Source organism: Meles meles, chromosome 16 (assembly GCF_922984935.1).
Source record: "Meles meles chromosome 16, mMelMel3.1 paternal haplotype, whole genome shotgun sequence".
Lineage (NCBI taxonomy): Eukaryota > Metazoa > Chordata > Mammalia > Carnivora > Mustelidae > Meles > Meles meles.
In genome coordinates, this window is record NC_060081.1 from 78816334 (window position 1) to 78833313 (window position 16980).

Genomic DNA, 16980 nt, shown 5'->3' on the forward strand with positions numbered 1-16980 from the left:
CCACTGAGCAGCCTGCATTTGGGCAGAAGAGGAAACCCTTATGCGGGTTCACTGCGCAAATGCTGGGGGTCATGGCCAGAAAACAGATCAGGATGGAGGGTAAGGGGGCAGCAGGAGCCCACGTGGGTGTGGGGGCAGGGCGCAGTCTCACCCGTCTTCGCTCTCGCTGTGGCGCTGAGTGGCATCCAGGAAGGCCTGGTGCCTTGGTTTCTGGTTGTCATGAGACTGGGACACACATGCCTAGATTTTAACTCAACTTTTTATTTTAGAATCGTTTTAGATTTACAGAAGAGTTACAAGATAGTACAGTTTCCGCGTGCCCGGCACCCAGGTTCTGCTGTTGCACCGCTGTGGTCATTTGCCACAGTGACGGACCAATACCGGTACGTTACTAACAGAATGCCATGCGCTGCTCAGGTCATCACTGGTTTCACCAAATGCTGTTTTCTGTTCCAGGGATCTCAAGCAGGACACATTACATTGAGTTGTCCGGTATCCTCTTGGCCGAGTGTCCCAGATGTCTCGTTTTTGATGACCTTGACCATTTTGAGGAGTGCCGGTAGGTCCTCGGTCTAAGTCCCCGATGTTTGGTTCGTTCTTGGATCAGGGTGATGGGCTCGGGGTGGGGCTCACCGACGTGATGATGTTTGGTTCGTTCTTGGATGGGGTGATGGGCTCGGGGTGATGGGCTTGGGGTAGGGGCTCACCGACATGATGAAGGTCTCCTCATTAAGTCCTGTCTGGGTCTGTGCTCTCAGCGGACTGCCGCTGGCGATGGGAACCTGGCCCCTGACTTGCATGCAGCGTTCCCCTCCGCCCAGGTTGCACGCTGCGCTCTGGAAACAAGTCCCAGAGCCGTACCCAGACTGAAGGCATGGGTAGTTGCGGCCCCACTTCTTAAGCGGGTCTTACATGAATTCGTGAGGAGTGAGTTGGATAGTCAGGGAGTCAGGCCAAGTTCCCTAACAAGGAAATACGGAGTCAGGATGGCTAAGATCAAACAGCGCTGACGTCCTGTTCTGCAACTTGGACGGGACCGCACGGACATTCTGTTTTGCAGCCTTTGCAGAAATGACTTCTGTAAAACGCCCTAAAATAAGACAATGAACCACAAAAGCATCTGTCAATATCACAGGCAAGGGGCAGTTAAGACCCAAGCCCATTGACGTCAGCAAAAAAAAAAAAGACCGTCGGCATGTAGACATGAACCTACTAGGTAGACAGATACGTGACCAAAGCCCCGCTCGGCACGACTGGGCACACCCTGATTGTTTAAGATAGTTCCGCAGAAGGGCTCGTAAAAACCCCTAAACTTAGAAACTCCAGGGACTGCCCACGCCAGCCCCTTCCCTCTCCAGGAGCGAGCTTTACACTCTCACTCCGTCAACTTTGCTCTGCCGCCCGCCACCCTCCATCTGGTCTACCTCCGCGTTCTTCGAACCCGTGTGACCAAGAACGGCAGGCACTGAGGGGACACAAAACCCTGTACCGTACTCTCTGGAATTCTCCACGCAAGACATCTGCCTCTTGTGCACATCTCCCCACTGCTCAGTCGCTCACGACAGTGTAGACGCGCGGGTCAGAATCCAGTGCTAGCTTGTTCGCCAGACGGTTCCGCTCTGGGTCCCCAGAAGCACTCTCGGGGGCACCCGTGCCCCCTGCCATGGCCCCCATTTAGGCTTTGGAACTCTTTCTTACCTTCTGCCACAACGCCGTGCTCCTTGCTCCTCGCGGTCCTTGCCTTGGCCTAGGAATCAGCTCTTTTCACAAGAAGCCTGGTTCCTTCTGCTGGATAGCGGCTTCGGGGACCAGAGTCTGAGGGCGGGGCACGCTTGCTGCTGCTGGGGTCACACTGGCTCCAAGGCCTCCCAGGGCCCCGAGTGGAGCTTGAGCTCTGTCTGTGCTCGGGTGCCCACGATGCACCCTGATGCATGATGCACATGTCCATCAGCCTCCAGGTCAAACAACCTCGATCGCCGGGACCCACGCAAAGGCAGAGGCTCTCTTTACATCTCAGCTACCCTGGGGCAACAGGATCAGGTCCAGGCCAGGGGATGTGTGAAATCTCTTTGTCTTTTATTTATTCTCATGAAGTCAAGGTAAAACCTGCGTAGGCTAACCGCAGTCTTCCGGTGGTGCCTGGGTTCCCCCACAAAAGCATGCCAGGTAGTATCTGGAGACATCTTTGGTTGTTACCACAGGCAGAGGGCGGTTGCCGGCCTCTGGGGGTAGAGGTCAGGGGACGTTGCCAGACACCCCACAGCACGCAGGACGGCGGTCCAGCCCCAAACAGCAGCAGTGCCGAAGGGGGAGCAGCCCGCGGCCCAGATCCAGAGGGGAAGGAGCCCCGGGGGCCCCTGTTTAAACCTGCAGCCTGTCTTCTGGCTCCCCCCACTCCTCCTCCCGCTCCGCCCAAGTGCGAGCGCGAGCGCGCAGAACCCAGCACTTTCTAACACGCTACCTTGCTCTCCCACTGGAGGAAACACCTCGTGGAAGGGATTCCTGCTCTTTAGTGTGCCCATGGCTGAACGGGTGGTGAGGAGGAGGCCAGGGCAGGCAGAAGCCACAAGCAGCAAGGCTGGCCTTGGCTAGGATAGTCGCGTTGTTTTCCTGAGACGGGGGAAAGGCTACGGGCGAGAGGAGCGGGTGGCAGTTGGCATTACAACCGTACTGGGGGTGGGGCGCGCTCAGAAGCGGAGAGGGCTGGGGTGCCTGGCCACAGAACTGGACCAGGAGGCCCGTTATCTTCCTCCCCCACAACGTGGTCTCCAAAGCCATGGACTTTGACACATGCTGTCTGGTAGCCAAGGCCCCGTTCTTCATTGTCCTCTCTCGGCCTCTCAGTGCCCCTGGCCTCGTCTCACTCGCCAGGCCCGTTACTGCCTGGTACCCTGCCTGCAGGGGCCACCCAGGTCTGGCTGGCAGAACTAGGACGACGTGCCCAGCACAAAGCCACTGCAGACCTGGCAGCTTCCCGGCAGAGCCGGGCACCACAGGCCCCTCAGTCCCCCTCCCCTGCCTGTCGAGCCAGGCCAGACCCTGCCGAGGTCCACAGATGGGCTCAGGGGGTGTCCTCCAGCCCAGAGAATTCCGCACCCCCTCTGCATGAGGCTGCTATGATGGGATGGGTTCACCAGCTTCGCAGGGGAATGTGTTTGGGAAACGCGTTTCTCTGACAGGAAGGAGGAAGCTTCCCCTTTGCAGCTGCTCTCAGTAGAGTCCAGGACGCCGCTCGTTCCCATGCCCAGCCTGGGCACTGTCACGAGGCCGCTCTGTACTCGCGAGAGCCCTTCAGTTGCCTTTTTCATGTCCCAGCTGTCCGAATCCTTCTGGATGGTCCGTCCATCCGTCCATCCAGCCGGCAACTCTGCGCCCTCACTGCCGGGGCTGTGCCAGGCGTGTGAGAAGGGCAGGCCCCGCCCTCTGGGGTTTGGTCCGCAGGGGAAGCCAGGCGTTCGGCCCGTATGTCCCATGAGACGGTGAGTGCCATGTAGGAGAAGCGCGACCCGTGATCAGAGGAGAGGACTGGCGGCGGGGGGGTTGGGGGAGCTCACCCAGCCCGGCTGGGGCGGAGGCACAGGATGGCGTTTCCTGAGAAGCCCCGCGGGCAGCTACCCGGAGCTCAAGGGAAACAGAGCAGCGACAAGGGAGCCATGGTCCCCCGCTTGCTTCAGGGACACGGGCGCAAGGGGAGCAGGAAGGGCTCTGTGGAGAATGAACAAAAGAAAGACATTTACCCTACTCAAGCTCACACATTTATTAGGCACCTACTGCACACCATCGGAGAAGTCCATTAATAATCCTTCGGGCAGTTCTGGCCCGTAGCCCATGAGCTCAGAGACCAGAAGGGGAGCAGCCAACGTTCCCAGCACAGGGACAGAGACAATGGGGGCCGTGGTGAGAGTGAGGAAGCGCCCCAGGAGAGGGAGAACAGGCCCCGGGGGGGGGGCGGGGGGGCAGGCCTAGCTCAGAGGGTGGGGCTGTGCACCAGGTGGTCCCTGGAGGCCTGGGGTTAGAAGAGCAGTATGGCCAGTGGCCTCTAGCTACCACGAGGGGGGCTCGCCGGTGGAGTGGGGGTCTCCGTGGGGCAGGCGGACGACGTGATCTTTCCCTTTGTCGGGTTCTCTGTGTCCCGCCTCCTGACGGCACAGCCTGAGGGTGCAGCGCTCCTCAGAGCCCTTCAGGAAAGCCTCCACCCAACCCTCTGAATCCGGCACAACAGGATTGGGGGGGGCCCTCCGGAAGAGCCCTTCATCTTCACCCCGACACCAGGCTGTGCCTCACGCGCCCCCTCCCTGATTTCATAACGTGCCCCAGGTCTCCTGCCAGCCCTCCCAGCCTGGCCCCTCATGGGGACCTAGGGTGGCCCCTGATGGATGGAGACGTCACAGGACACCAAAGGCCCCTCTCTGCACCCCCAGGGTCCACGCACATCTCCTGGGGGAGCCCAGGCAAACACGCACACAGAGACCTGCCTTCCCGCCGTTTCCCTTCCCAGTTCAAAGGGAAGGTCTACTTTGAAGAAACGGCCTTTGAACGTGGCTTCACCGGGGCCTTGACGGCAGGCTCCGAGCACCACGGGCAAGAACTTCATCCCGGCTCCGGACGCGCCGCCGCCCCGCAGGGCATCTTCCCACGGCTTCTCCCCGCCGCTGCCATCGCTGCCTTGATCTGGGCGGCGGCCGCGCGCCCGCGATGCTATTCCGGACGGGGCCCCGGGAGAAGAGTCTGTCACCCCCTGCCCGACCCAAAACCCGGCCTCCTTCTGAACAAAAGCCGCATATCATAAAGGAGCCGTCCGGTCACTCCCAAGAGAAGCAGGAGGCTGGTCCTTCGTGGTGGGGGAAACCACCAGCCGCCCCGAGCCCCCCGCCCACCCCGGGGCCTCCTCCAGGGCCCCCCGCCTCTGTGGCGCGGCCGCACAGCGGGCTCTGGAGCCCAGGAGGACGGCACCGGCGGAGAAGCAGCGCCCACAGGAGTCTGGACGTTCCGCCTGGAACATTCGCCGTGGCGTAGAGATGAGAGGGAGAAAATGACGGAAGCAACCAGAGCCAGGACCAGGCCTCCAGCCTTCTCCTCAGGGGGCAGAAGCCGGCAAAGCCCACGGCCCGGTGCCCCAGACGAGCAGGGAGTGGGGAGACAAAGGCGGGCCGCGTCCGCCGAGGTCACCGCATTCCACATTTATTATGCAGCAGTACAAACTGTTTGCTCGGTGCATGTTCCGTTATTAGTTCTCTGTAACAACAGATGGCCTGGAGTTTCCCGCTTTCACCTGACACGGCTTGGCGGGCCGCGGGTACAGTAAATCCTCTCAGTGCAGGTGGCTTTGGGGGTGCGGCTGCCACCGTGAAGTAATCAAGCCATCGGACAGAAGCCGGCTCTGCCGAGGTGTCTGTAGGGGCCGCCGTGCTGCGCCTGGGCCGGAGCTCAAATGGACCACTCCCCACGGACATCTGCAAAGAGCGTGGCATTGAAGCCCTTTAAGAACAACGGGTCTGGCAGAAGGTGAAGACCAGTCTCCTCCTCCTCCTCAGGCCTAGTTTGCATGAATCTGTGTGTTTAGCAAACTTTCTGTCCAGGGAGCAAAGGGTAAAGTCCCGCTGACAAGAGGCTGAAGCACGGAGAGTCAAGTCAAGGAGGTGGCCGGGCTCGGCGGCGCCAGCGCTCCAAAGGGACACTGCCGCTCGAGGCCCCAAGGACACCTGAGAGCAGACACGCGTGGACAGAAAGGAAGAGGAAAAGGGGAGGGGCGGACAGGGCACACACGGCAGACACACGTGCACACACGCCACAACCGCCCAAGGTCACGTGCAGTTGGCTCCTGCACTCGGTCTCTTTCTCCCCACGGCCAGGACAGCCGTCAAGGGCAACGGGTATTCACGGCCAGAACAGCCGTCAAGGGCAACGGGTATTTATGGGCAACCTGTGGACTGTTGTCTGCTCTTGATTTCAGAGAGAAGGAGTGATGGTTTTGGAAATGTGGCCCCTTTTCTGATGGGAGAGAACGGGCTGTTAATGAAGTCAGCCGGGAGTCGCAGTCTCCAAGGCCTTCTTGGGTGATCGTGCACAGATCACCCGCCCACAGCCGACTCTAGAGCCTCGGGCAGAGCACACGGAGCCAAGCTCACAGAAACCTTCTCCGGAATCTTTCTGGTTGGCCAGAGAAAGGAGACAGAACGATGGCGGGCCTGCTGGTCTTGTAGAGCAGAGGCAGAGGCTGGGGAACCCAAGAAGGGATGGGGCAGATGAATTCCTGGCATCGTGCACCGATGGAACCATCACCCCTGCACCCAGCTGTCACTCCAGACAAGGAATCCCATGCAGGTGCCGTCACTTATCCAAGACCACATGGCCAGGTCCAGAGCAGATCCAAGAGGTGCCTCAAGCCAAGGGGACCAGAGGAACTGGGGACCAGGGGACCCCAGGGGCTCTCCTGAGGAAGGGGGCATAGAGAGCACCGGCGACATCGTTACTGCAGCTGCGCCATCTAGTGGTGAGGGACTGGGGCACTTTGTGCCTCGGTCCGAGCCCCCAGGAACATCCATCACCCAGAGAGAGGAAGAGGAAGGGCAGGGCTCCAAGCGAACCTGGGGCTGTCCAGAAGACCTCTTTGTGGTGTACCACAGTGAGCAATGGCCACCCACACACCCCACCAGGTTGACTGTTTTCATCAGGGCCGTGAGAAGCGGCTTCAGGCACTGACCTCTCAAGGCTCACTGTGCTCACCTGTCAGAAAGTTCAAATGGGAAGACTCAGGACACCGCATCTATAGGTCCTACTGCTCCTTCCAGAAGTGCAGGTGTGAGGGAAGGCCCTGCTGGAATCAGGGGTCTGCCCTCAGCCTGGCCACGGCTGGCTGGTCTTCCTAACACTCACATCCCATCGTGGTCCGCCTTCCAGGGCCACCCCATCCTGGCGACATGTCTGCTCCAGGCTGGAAGGAACAAGCTCTGACCACAGGCGAATGAACATTCCAGAAGTTCCAGAGACCCTCCTCTCCACTGTCAAGAAAGAGGTCTCCGGGGGAAAGCATCCTTCCCTAAGACTGGACCACCTCAGGAAGCAGACCCGCTCAGCCCACCTGCTCACACCCTGATCAAGTCAGAGTGACCTTTGACCGTTAGCACATCCAGAGGCAAGCACATCTCACACGTACTCACCATCACCACTAACGGGTCCCCCCAGCCTCCTCTGGACCAGCCGCTCTCCCAGCCGCTCCTCCTGGAATCCCCCTTCCTCCTGGCAGCAGCGAGGGCACTAGAGGGGGTGGGTTCAGACCATGGCTTAGACCCCTCAGTGCTTCCACGGTGCTTCCTAGTCCAGCCCCGCTCCCCTCCCTCTCACTCCTACAGCCAGGCTGGCCTCCCTTTGTCCCTAGAGCCCATGGCCAGCTTTTCCCATGCCAGGCCCTTCCCCCAGCTTGCGACTTGCCCACGCTCCTGACTCAGGCCAAGCTCACCTCAGACTCCTCCCCAGAGCCCGGCCCGCACCCCAGTCTCCAAGCAGCATTCAAAGACAGCGGTTTGGAAGACGGGCTCTGGAGTTCAAATCCCGACTCCACCACCGTCCCACTGTCCAGCCGCACAGCCTTGCACAGGTTATCCGACCTGTGTGCCTCAGTTGCCCCGTAAAGTCGCTGTGAATATTAAATGAAGGAACGCATTTCCCTCATGCCTAGGATATGGGGGGCACCAGGAGACATCCAATAAAGGAGCAAACCAACCAGGAGGAAGAGCTTCTCCGAGTTTCAGGCTGGTCGTGTGTAAACAGCCAACCCTACCGAGTGTCTCTCCCACATTGGACACGGTTCTTCAAAGGAGGAGGGGGTCTCCCAAGCCCTCACACAGGCGGCCCTGAGGGCCCAGCTGCGCCACTGGGGCTGTGGGTTCTCCCCAGGGGCCTGGACAACAAGGGGCTCTGCACAGCCACAGGCATCAATTCGAGGGCCGCCTGCCCCCAGGCAAGGGCCCCAAGAGCCCCCTGAGCAGCCCCCTCCACCCCCCTGCCTTCCTCCCCCAGGCTGAGAAGCCACCTCCAGGATCCAGACCCACCCTGGCCTCCCCGAGCCCCATGCTGCGGCTGAGAGGCCCAGAGCAGTACGGAGGTTGGCATCGCCGCAGAAACTGCCCTAAAACCATGTTGTGCTTCTATTCAGGTTACCGGGGGGGCCACAGGCAGGGAAACAGGCAGCCAAGCGGCCTCCAGGGACCTGGCAAAGGCCCTCGCAAAGGCTCGTTGGCCCCGTCCTTCGCTCCCTCTTCCCAGGCCAGGCCACTCAGTGCTCTTCCATGAGCCCAGGTCTCCCAAGACCAATGTCACAGCAAAGTCAAGGAGGCCCCAGCCAGCAATTCGGTGGCTAATTCTGACAGCCCTCGCCCCTTCTGAGATAATAATAGGTCCACTTCACTGCACAGAGAGCAAGTGCAAATGCCTACAGAGGCCAGGCCCTGCTCAGAGATGAGTGACGGGACCAGATGGCGGCGGGCGAAGTGGCGGTCTGCAGCTCGCCGACAGGGGGCAGCCCCCCCTCGGCGATGGCTGCCTGCGGACAGGGCCCGGGCAGCTAGAGGCTCCAGAGCATGGGCCAGGAGAAGTCCACTCTCCAAAAGTTCTGGTAATATCTCCTAAAATCTAAACCCTGGCAGCTATCATAACTTAGACTTAAAAAAGCGAATCTGTGCGGTTGAAACGCAACCTGTTTCTGGGTGGGATCGCCCTGGAGGGCAGCCGCCAGCCCCACTGCATGATGGTGGCTTCTTCCCCCAGACGGGTTTCTGCCCGGAAGAAGAGCGGCCACCGTTTCGGGAGTTGTTGCTCGGCGGCCGGTGCTGCTTGTCTCGTTTAATCCTCCTGGAGCCCAGGTCCCCTTCCTCGTAAGTCAGGAAACCAACTCGGCGATAAATAAGTCGCCCCAAGGTGCAGGGTAGACAGAGGGGTGCTGAGGTTGGTGCTCCGCTCTGCTAGACGCCAAAACCGGGGACCTTAACCCAAAGGTTTATCCCGCGGCCCATTCCCGTGAGCAAGGGGGCTCAACCCTGCTGACCTCTCTGCTCTAGACTCATCCTTGGCGTTGCCACACATTTCCATCTGCCCCGGCCCCCACCCGCCGGTGCCCACCGCTTACTCGGATGACCCTCCCGCGACCTCTTCACTGAACTTCACACGCTGGGCTTCTTTCCAGGCACTAATCCTACCCAGCTCTCCTGACCATATCTAGCCATGGCAATGCAGTGTCCTCCAAATCCCCCTGCCCCTCTATCCTGCTGCCAACTGAGCTTCCATTTGGCCTGTGACATTTAAAAATATCTGTCCAGCCTTGGCATATAGAACCCAATACCCCCAGCTGTTTAAATACCACTGCCTCATTCGGCCCGCACATGCTTCCAGTAAAAGCGTAAGTTGACCCAGAACACTGGGCCACCCGAACCCTCTATCCCAATCACGCCAATCTTAATTTGGCTCCTTGGTCAAGTGTGCTGTCTGCTTGAGCCCATTCCTGCCCCTACAAGGAGAAGACAGGCACAGACCTGGGGGGCTTTGAGCGGCAGGGCAAGGTGTGGGCCATCTGTGTGCCCATGACAGGGGAGCACATGCCTGGAGCATGGTGTGATGTCCGCCACAGCTGTCCCTCTCCTCTCCCTGTCTTCCGACCCCACTGGGCCCCACAACCCTGCTATTAATACAGCGCCAAGAGGCCCAGCAGCTGGCCGTGGCAAAATCCTTCCCCATGGACAGTGACAACTGACATCACACTGATCTGGGCTCTGTATGTTCCAAATGTGCATTCTTTTAGAAGGAGCATAGCTGAAATTCGCCTGGCCACTGAAAATGTCTCTATGTTGTTTTGGGAATGGGGAAAACCTCCCGCGATACATCTGGCAGCTTTTAAGAAGGGACCCAGAAGACGGGCAGTGGTTTTGGGAGACTTCTGAGGCTCCCCGGGGTTAGGGACTACTCCCCTGGCGAGAGTGCCCCACACCTGCGCGGTGACTAAGTGTCTCACGGGGACGCGGAGGGAAGGGCAGAGTCAGTTACCTGACTTGCTCTCCTTGTGGGGAAGAGGGTGACTTCAACGGATCCCCCCCCCCAAAAGACCCCAGAAAGAGCAGCATAAAGTGGTATGATTTCTGGGACATGCCTTAAAAAAGACACCCGAAGAGGGAGCAAGTGCTGATGAGCTATATGGCTGTATTGGGGCCCCGGGGTCTTGTCTCCACCTCAGTGTGCCAGGAAACTTCCAGAATGACAAGTTTAAACTTCCATATGTGAAAAAAGATTCAACAAAAATTCAACAAAATTTGAATTCAATATTCAAAAATACTCATACATGTGGAAAAAAAAATCAACCAATTACTAAGAACCTAGCACGTGCTAGGAGTCCTTTTGGGCACTTCTCGATTTGTACAAAAGACGGACAGGTGGGCAGAACCCTGGCGTCTGGACAGCAACAGCCCAGCCTGGAAACCACCTCCTTTGGCCACAGCACCTGGATTTGTTTCAACTGTCCCACTCCACTGACCCATGGAGACAGCCTGGACACATACTTTTTAAATTTAGCATTAAAAAATATACAACGAGCCAACCCAAGTAAGACACAGACGGTAACTTCAAGTGCTGGAATGGCTTTCTCCCCTGCCCTCATGCACCTTCTCCGCCGGAGTAACATAGTAACAAAACTCTAATTTATCATGTGCTTTCTGTGACCGTGTTCCTTCTCTCCTGCATATATTGGCTTCGTTTTGCTGGCTTTTAACCTGTATGAGAAGCATATCCTACCGCAGTTCTGAAGGCGTATTTTTAGGCATGGGCTCTTTTCTGGCATTTTCTGGCATCCAATCAAGAATCCAGTACACAGTGGGAGAAAAGACCCACCTCCCCCACCCCAATCCCTAGAAAAAAAGCCGCATGAGAAGAGAGTCCTCTGCTCACAGGGGGAGTGGGCGGGCCACGCAACCTGTGCCAGCAGGAAGGAGAAGGTGCCCGAGCTCACGCTCCTGTTGTTTGGGACGGAGCTCTGCTGGGGCCAAGGGCACGGGTTAAAGCCTCACCGATAAGCCTGTTTCTTGGCTGCGTCTGCAAACAAAAACATGTGAAGTGGCGGCAAATGTCACGGTAAAGGCAGACCGAGACAGCTACATCTGTCGGTTTATTGTTAGAAGGCAAATGTCATGGAAAGAAAATATCCCCCACGTACTTTAGTCCTGTGCAAACTCACCAGGCTTCAGGTGGTTGGAACCAGAATCCTTCCCAGCACTCCTCAGCTACGAGTTGCCTCACTAGATCCCAGGGTCAAAATCGAATGTGTCCCCCTTGATGGTAAATATCTGTGGGTCGGGGAGACGGGAATACGCTACACAGCCCGGGAAGACCACCTGTGCGGACATCTTTTCTAGGGTCCAGACAAGTACGTTCCTGGGGGGTGAACAGACTTAGCCCCTCATGTCTGCTGAGGGGAGGACAGCGCTGCACCCAACCAAGATGGCGCCCAAGATGATTCCAGGGGCCAAGGGCCAACACGGTCCATTTTAAGAGCTATGCATTTATTTTCCTGTGTACTTAAAAAATTCTTAGCCAGAAGCCAAGTAATAATAGTATAATTTTCTTTAAAACTAAATTCATTTACATAAATACAGCAAGTTGATTTAAAGAAAACTGCTAAGTACCACCATAATGCGGGAATATGGCAAAAATCATCTAGTTAGTATGGAAATAACTGAAGTTTGAGCAAAAATCTCAATTCTGCTGGAAGGGGTGTGCTGGGCCCACAGCATGGTGTGCGTGAGAAAGGGAAGGAGGAGCCCCACGTCCTCGCCACTGATGCTGAGGGAAGTCCCCAACGGCCGGTGGTCATGCCCCTCAACTCTCCAGTCGGGAACCCCTAGGAAGGTCTCAGAGGAAGTTTCTCTTCTCTTTCTCCCAAGTTTCCTCAGTTTCTTTTCCTCAAGCTTCCGCAGCGGCTCCGAAGCACAGGTGGGCACATCTCCCCTCTCAGCAGGCAGCTCAGCCAGTTTAACCAGGGCTCCTCGGGGCGGACCCTTCTCTCTTCAGACAGAAGTTTATTCTAAAACTACTCGGAGATGGGAAGTTGCTCTTTTAAACACGCTGAAAATAACAGTAATGTTAATCATCTTATTTCACTAATTTTGTTTCCGAACTCACTTCCAGTGTCATATTACTAATGAGCTCCTGTTCTATCAAGGAAGAGCTCTGGCGCCCGCACAACCCGGTCTGCAAGAAAGCCCTGCTTCACCCCATCAGCCCAGGATTCCCTCCAGTTAACGCCACCTTTCACACTCAACAACGTCCCAGCTGGGTGACAAATCAAACACTGACCCTGGTTATACTCCGTGACTAACCCATCCATGCCTGCAAGGAGCAGGGTGGGGAGGAGGGCGGGCAACACGGTCCCCTATCTCAAAGGCTGGAGAGCATTCTTTCCATTGTGGCCATTCGCAACTTAAAACGTCTAGATGGGGGATTAGGAGAGGTGGTCTACCGTGCGGGTTCAGAGTGATCAAAAGATCTGACCACCGCTCAGAGTTCTCCAGGAGGCACCAGCTAGAGCCGGTCCCCAGTGCTGTTTCTCAGAAGGCTCAGTGCCCTTCATAAGAACTCGAAGAAACAGTGCAGAGCCCATACGCCTGCCTCTGGTCTAATTTCGCTCAGCGAGGTCTCCCTCCACCCCGCTTTGTGGCAAGTCTCAGAAACATATTTCACTAGAGTTGAACATTTCTTCCTGACTGGTCAGAGCCAAGGTCATGCTCCTCAGGAAAGCAGTGCTGGGGCCTGACTCCCAGCTCACAGGGGCTGGACACACCGCTGGTGCCCTGCGCTCTAGGCCGAGCAACTAGGCGGTGTGAGAAGGTGGGACAGACACACTGCCTGGGGGACAGACCGGTAGCCCTGTACTGAAGGGCAACTGAGTTAAAGCGCTGTGACCGCACTCAAGACTGACCCCGGACAAACCCTTGTAAATGCATACCCAGAAGTGTGTGCCAGGACGGGGGACCAAGCAGAAACAGCCAGAAGGTACATCAGTAGGGAAAAGACTACGGACAGTCTTCTATTGGGACCACAGATGATGGGGTGACAATTGAAAAGAACAAAGGAGATCTTAGGTGAACCATCACATAAGAGTCTCCAAGATAACGCTACCAAGTAACAAGGTTGCAAAGTGACACAACACGACCCGTGTTTAAAAAAAAAAAAAAAAGACAGTTTTTTGGGGGCACGTGGGTGGCTCTGTCAGTTAAACATCGGACCGTTGATCTCACTCAGGTCTTGATCTCAGGGCACGGATTCAAGCCCCGCGTGGAGCTCCACCCTGGACCTGGAGCCCAGAAGGAAGGAAGGAAGGAAGGAAGGAGACGTTTTTCTATGAAAACGGGTCATTCTGTGCGAAGTTGGTAGCCTCAGAATTTGAGAGGTAGGCTATGGAGACTGTGGCTGTTGGAGGGCCATTAAAGCAGAATTTTCTTCTTTCTTTTTCTTTTTGTTACTGGCTTTTCATGTAATGTATCCAATTCACGGATGCCACCCATAATTAAACGCTGCATTTTTTTCTTAAAGTGACCGACAGAAGCCGCTGACACATCACAGGTTTCAGAGAGCAGACATCTTAAACAAGGTCTTGAGAAAAACGGGTTTGCCTTTCTTATACCTAATCTCCAGGTCCTCGGGACCAGTTTTAAACAAGAACCAGTGCTTTGGGCCTTGGCTGGATTTGGAATAACGGGCAGAAAAAGAGTGTCACCAGACGCTCTTAGCTTTGACCTCGCCCAGGTCCCTCCCGGCTGCCGTGGGAACCTGCCAGGTCTGAGTATTAAGGGCATGGTATAGTTCTATTTCCAGCTTCCAAACCACCTCCAGCCAGCTCTTGATTCGCTCTTTCTTTACTAAGGAGCCGGCAGAATGTCAGTTCTAAAGTGATCAAGAAAAGAATGCGAAGCTGTGAACTGCCCGTTTGGACGCTGACAAAAAATAGATCTGATATCAAGAGGGCTGACATCTGAGTCCTCAGTTTGCATTCCCTCTCTCCATGAAGACACTCCGTTCGGTGGGGTGAGGGGACCGAAGTAGGATTGGAATTTCCTGTCCCCGAGGACTTCTGCCCCAAACCAACAGACCTACCATCTTGGAGCCCCAGGCTCCTCCCCTGAACCACGGAGGGACTATGACTCCATCTCCAGTCCCTTCAGTCCACAACGACTTTGGCTGGAAACTCAGCTTGCAGGCCTTTCCTGTACAGCCGCCACCAGAACCCCTCCATTGGGCCACAGGCCCCCTCCCACCACCATTCTACCTCGTGGATTCCTTCTCACGGGTCGTGAAAGGAGCGTCTAACGCAGCGAGTCAGCAACAGAAGTCACCCCCCCCCACCTTGGCAGAAGTCAAGGTCTGCCCGCTGCCCGTGCGCCCTCTCCACACCCACCCCTTCTGCAGCTCAGCGAAAGCGAAGGACTTCCCTCCTCCACACGGCCCATTCCCCAAGTCCATGCTGCCACCAAGCCCTGCTCCTCGACAGCCCAGATGCCTCTCGAGGCCACTCTCACTGCCACCAGTCTCATGTATTTCTAGAACCACTTGCCCCAGACCCAGCTACTCCCATCATCTCTGGCTTCCCTTCAAATTCTACCCCCCGCCCATGGCCAGAGGGATTTGTGCAACGGCTCAACGGCGGCACTGGCCAGCCCCCAGGACAACGGCTTCCCACTGTTCTGAGGGCGTTCAAGTCACAAGGCTGCATTCTGTCCCCACAGAGGCCCTATAGAGCAGCCCTGGGCCAGCCCGCTGACTCCCTTCACTCTGTAGCCCGGGCTCTGCTGACCTGCTGCCAGTTCCACTAATACACTCCGCCCCCTCCAGCAGGGGCCCGCCGACACGCTCTTCCTGCGCTGGGAACTGCGCAGCCCCGCGAGCCGCCACACGCCCATCCTTCCGTTCACAGCTCAAGCGTGCACGTATCACTCTCCCAGGCAAGTACTCCCTGACATGCCCAAATCGAGGGCAGCGTCCTCTGCTATACGCTCGGAAAAAAGGTTCTTTTCCAGTGCCCTTAGCTTGGATTGTAATGAGACTCTCCTTAACGTGATGACTCATTATTTCCAGAGCCCCCCCCAGTGCACTGAGTGGAGAGACGGGGTCTGATTTAGCTCATCAACGTATTCCTGGCGCCCAGCACAGTGCGTGGCCCACAGCAGGTGCTCTGTGTCCTTCTGTACATCAAACCATGGCTTCTAAGTTCTTCATCAAGAAGCCACTGAGAGAGAACTAGCAATTTATATAGACAAAACCCATCACCGTCACCGTCATCACCACTGCTGTCCTGTTATCTCCACCTACATCGTTACCGTCACCGCCGTCACCACCGTCACCACCAACATCATCACCGTCACCATCATCATCATCACCGTCACCACCATCATCATCACCGTCATCACCATCATCATCACCGTCATCACCATCATCACCGTCACCACCAACATCATCACCGTCACCACCATCATCATCACGTCACCATCATCATCATCATCACCGTCACCACCATCATCATCATCACCGTCACTACCATCATCACCGTCATCACCATCATCATCACCGTCACCACCATCATCATCATCACCGTCACCACCATCATCATCACGTCACCATCATCATCATCACCGTCACCACCATCATCATCACCGTCACCACCAACATCATCACCGTCATCACCATCATCATCACATCACCATCATCATCATCACCGTCACCACCATCATCATCACCGTCACCACCAACATCATCACCGTCATCACCATCATCATCACATCACCATCATCATCATCACCGTCACCATCATCATCACGTCACCATCATCATCATCACCGTCACCACCATCATCATCACCGTCACCACCAACATCATCACCGTCATCACCATCATCATCACATCACCATCATCATCATCACCGTCACCACCATCATCATCACGTCACCATCATCATCATCATCACCATCACCACCATCATCATCATCACCGTCACCACCATCATCACCGTCATCACCATCATCATCACCGTCACCACCAACATCATCACCGTCACCACCATCATCATCACGTCACCATCATCATCATCACCGTCACCACCATCATCATCACCGTCACCACCAACATCATCACCGTCATCACCATCATCATCACATCACCATCATCATCATCACCGTCACCATCATCATCATCACCATCACCATCACCGAGAGCTACCGTCAAACGACTGGTTCAGAGTTTGCTTGTTCCAGATCCTTGCTAGGCACTTTCTATTTCTTACGTCATTTGATCTTTTCCATAACCTTGAAAGGCAGAGTTTTTTGGACGCTAGAAAGAGCTTTTTTTTGCACTGGAGGAGACAGAAGTCCGGACAGGTAACGCCACTGCAGCTAGGAAACCGAGGGATGCGAGACGCACATCCAGGCCCATCTGGTCCCAATTCTGGCTTCTCACCTCTCACCCTTCTCAGCCTTTCTGTGGAGTCCCTCTCAGGAGATGCCATCTTGTTTCCTCTTACAAGCTGCCTAAATACTGCCAGGGAAAGGACATTAAGAGAAAATCCCTTAAAAAAAAGATACACAGTGAAGAGGCCTCCATCCCATCCGCCTGTGCAGTAAAGGACTGAAGGGCTCTTCTCTGCTGTGTGCTGCCAGAGAGCATGGCGAGGCACAGGGAGGGTGAAAAGACTAGACGTTGAGAGAAGACATAAAACATCGGTCTCGTGAACTGACAGGGCTAGCCAGAAGAATACAAAAGACTAAGCGGAAGAACACTAAAGAATACACCAAACTTCTTTGCGAATAAAGAGAAGCCCAGAATTACCAAATATCACAAACCGTACCATCCAAGAGGACGTGAGGTCGAAGTTCCTGATTTCGGCTCCAGACGATTCCGCACTTTCAAAAGAAGTATGAGATGCCAAGCTCGGGTTGCCAACTTGTTTTTCTTAAT

At 56.0% G+C, this 16980-nt stretch overlaps 1 long non-coding RNA gene across 2 annotated transcripts in view; it reads right to left on the reverse strand.

Moving 5' to 3' along the window:
• Positions 1-281: 281 nt before the first annotated feature.
• Positions 282-16980, reverse strand: part of LOC123926377 — a 35260-nt gene continuing 18561 nt past the window's right edge. For both annotated transcript variants that reach the window (XR_006815233.1, XR_006815232.1), the window contains exons 3-4: positions 1699-3705; positions 282-1090 (exon numbers count right to left, since the gene is read on the reverse strand). This is a non-coding gene — a long non-coding RNA (uncharacterized LOC123926377). The remainder of the gene's footprint in view (positions 1091-1698; positions 3706-16980) is intronic.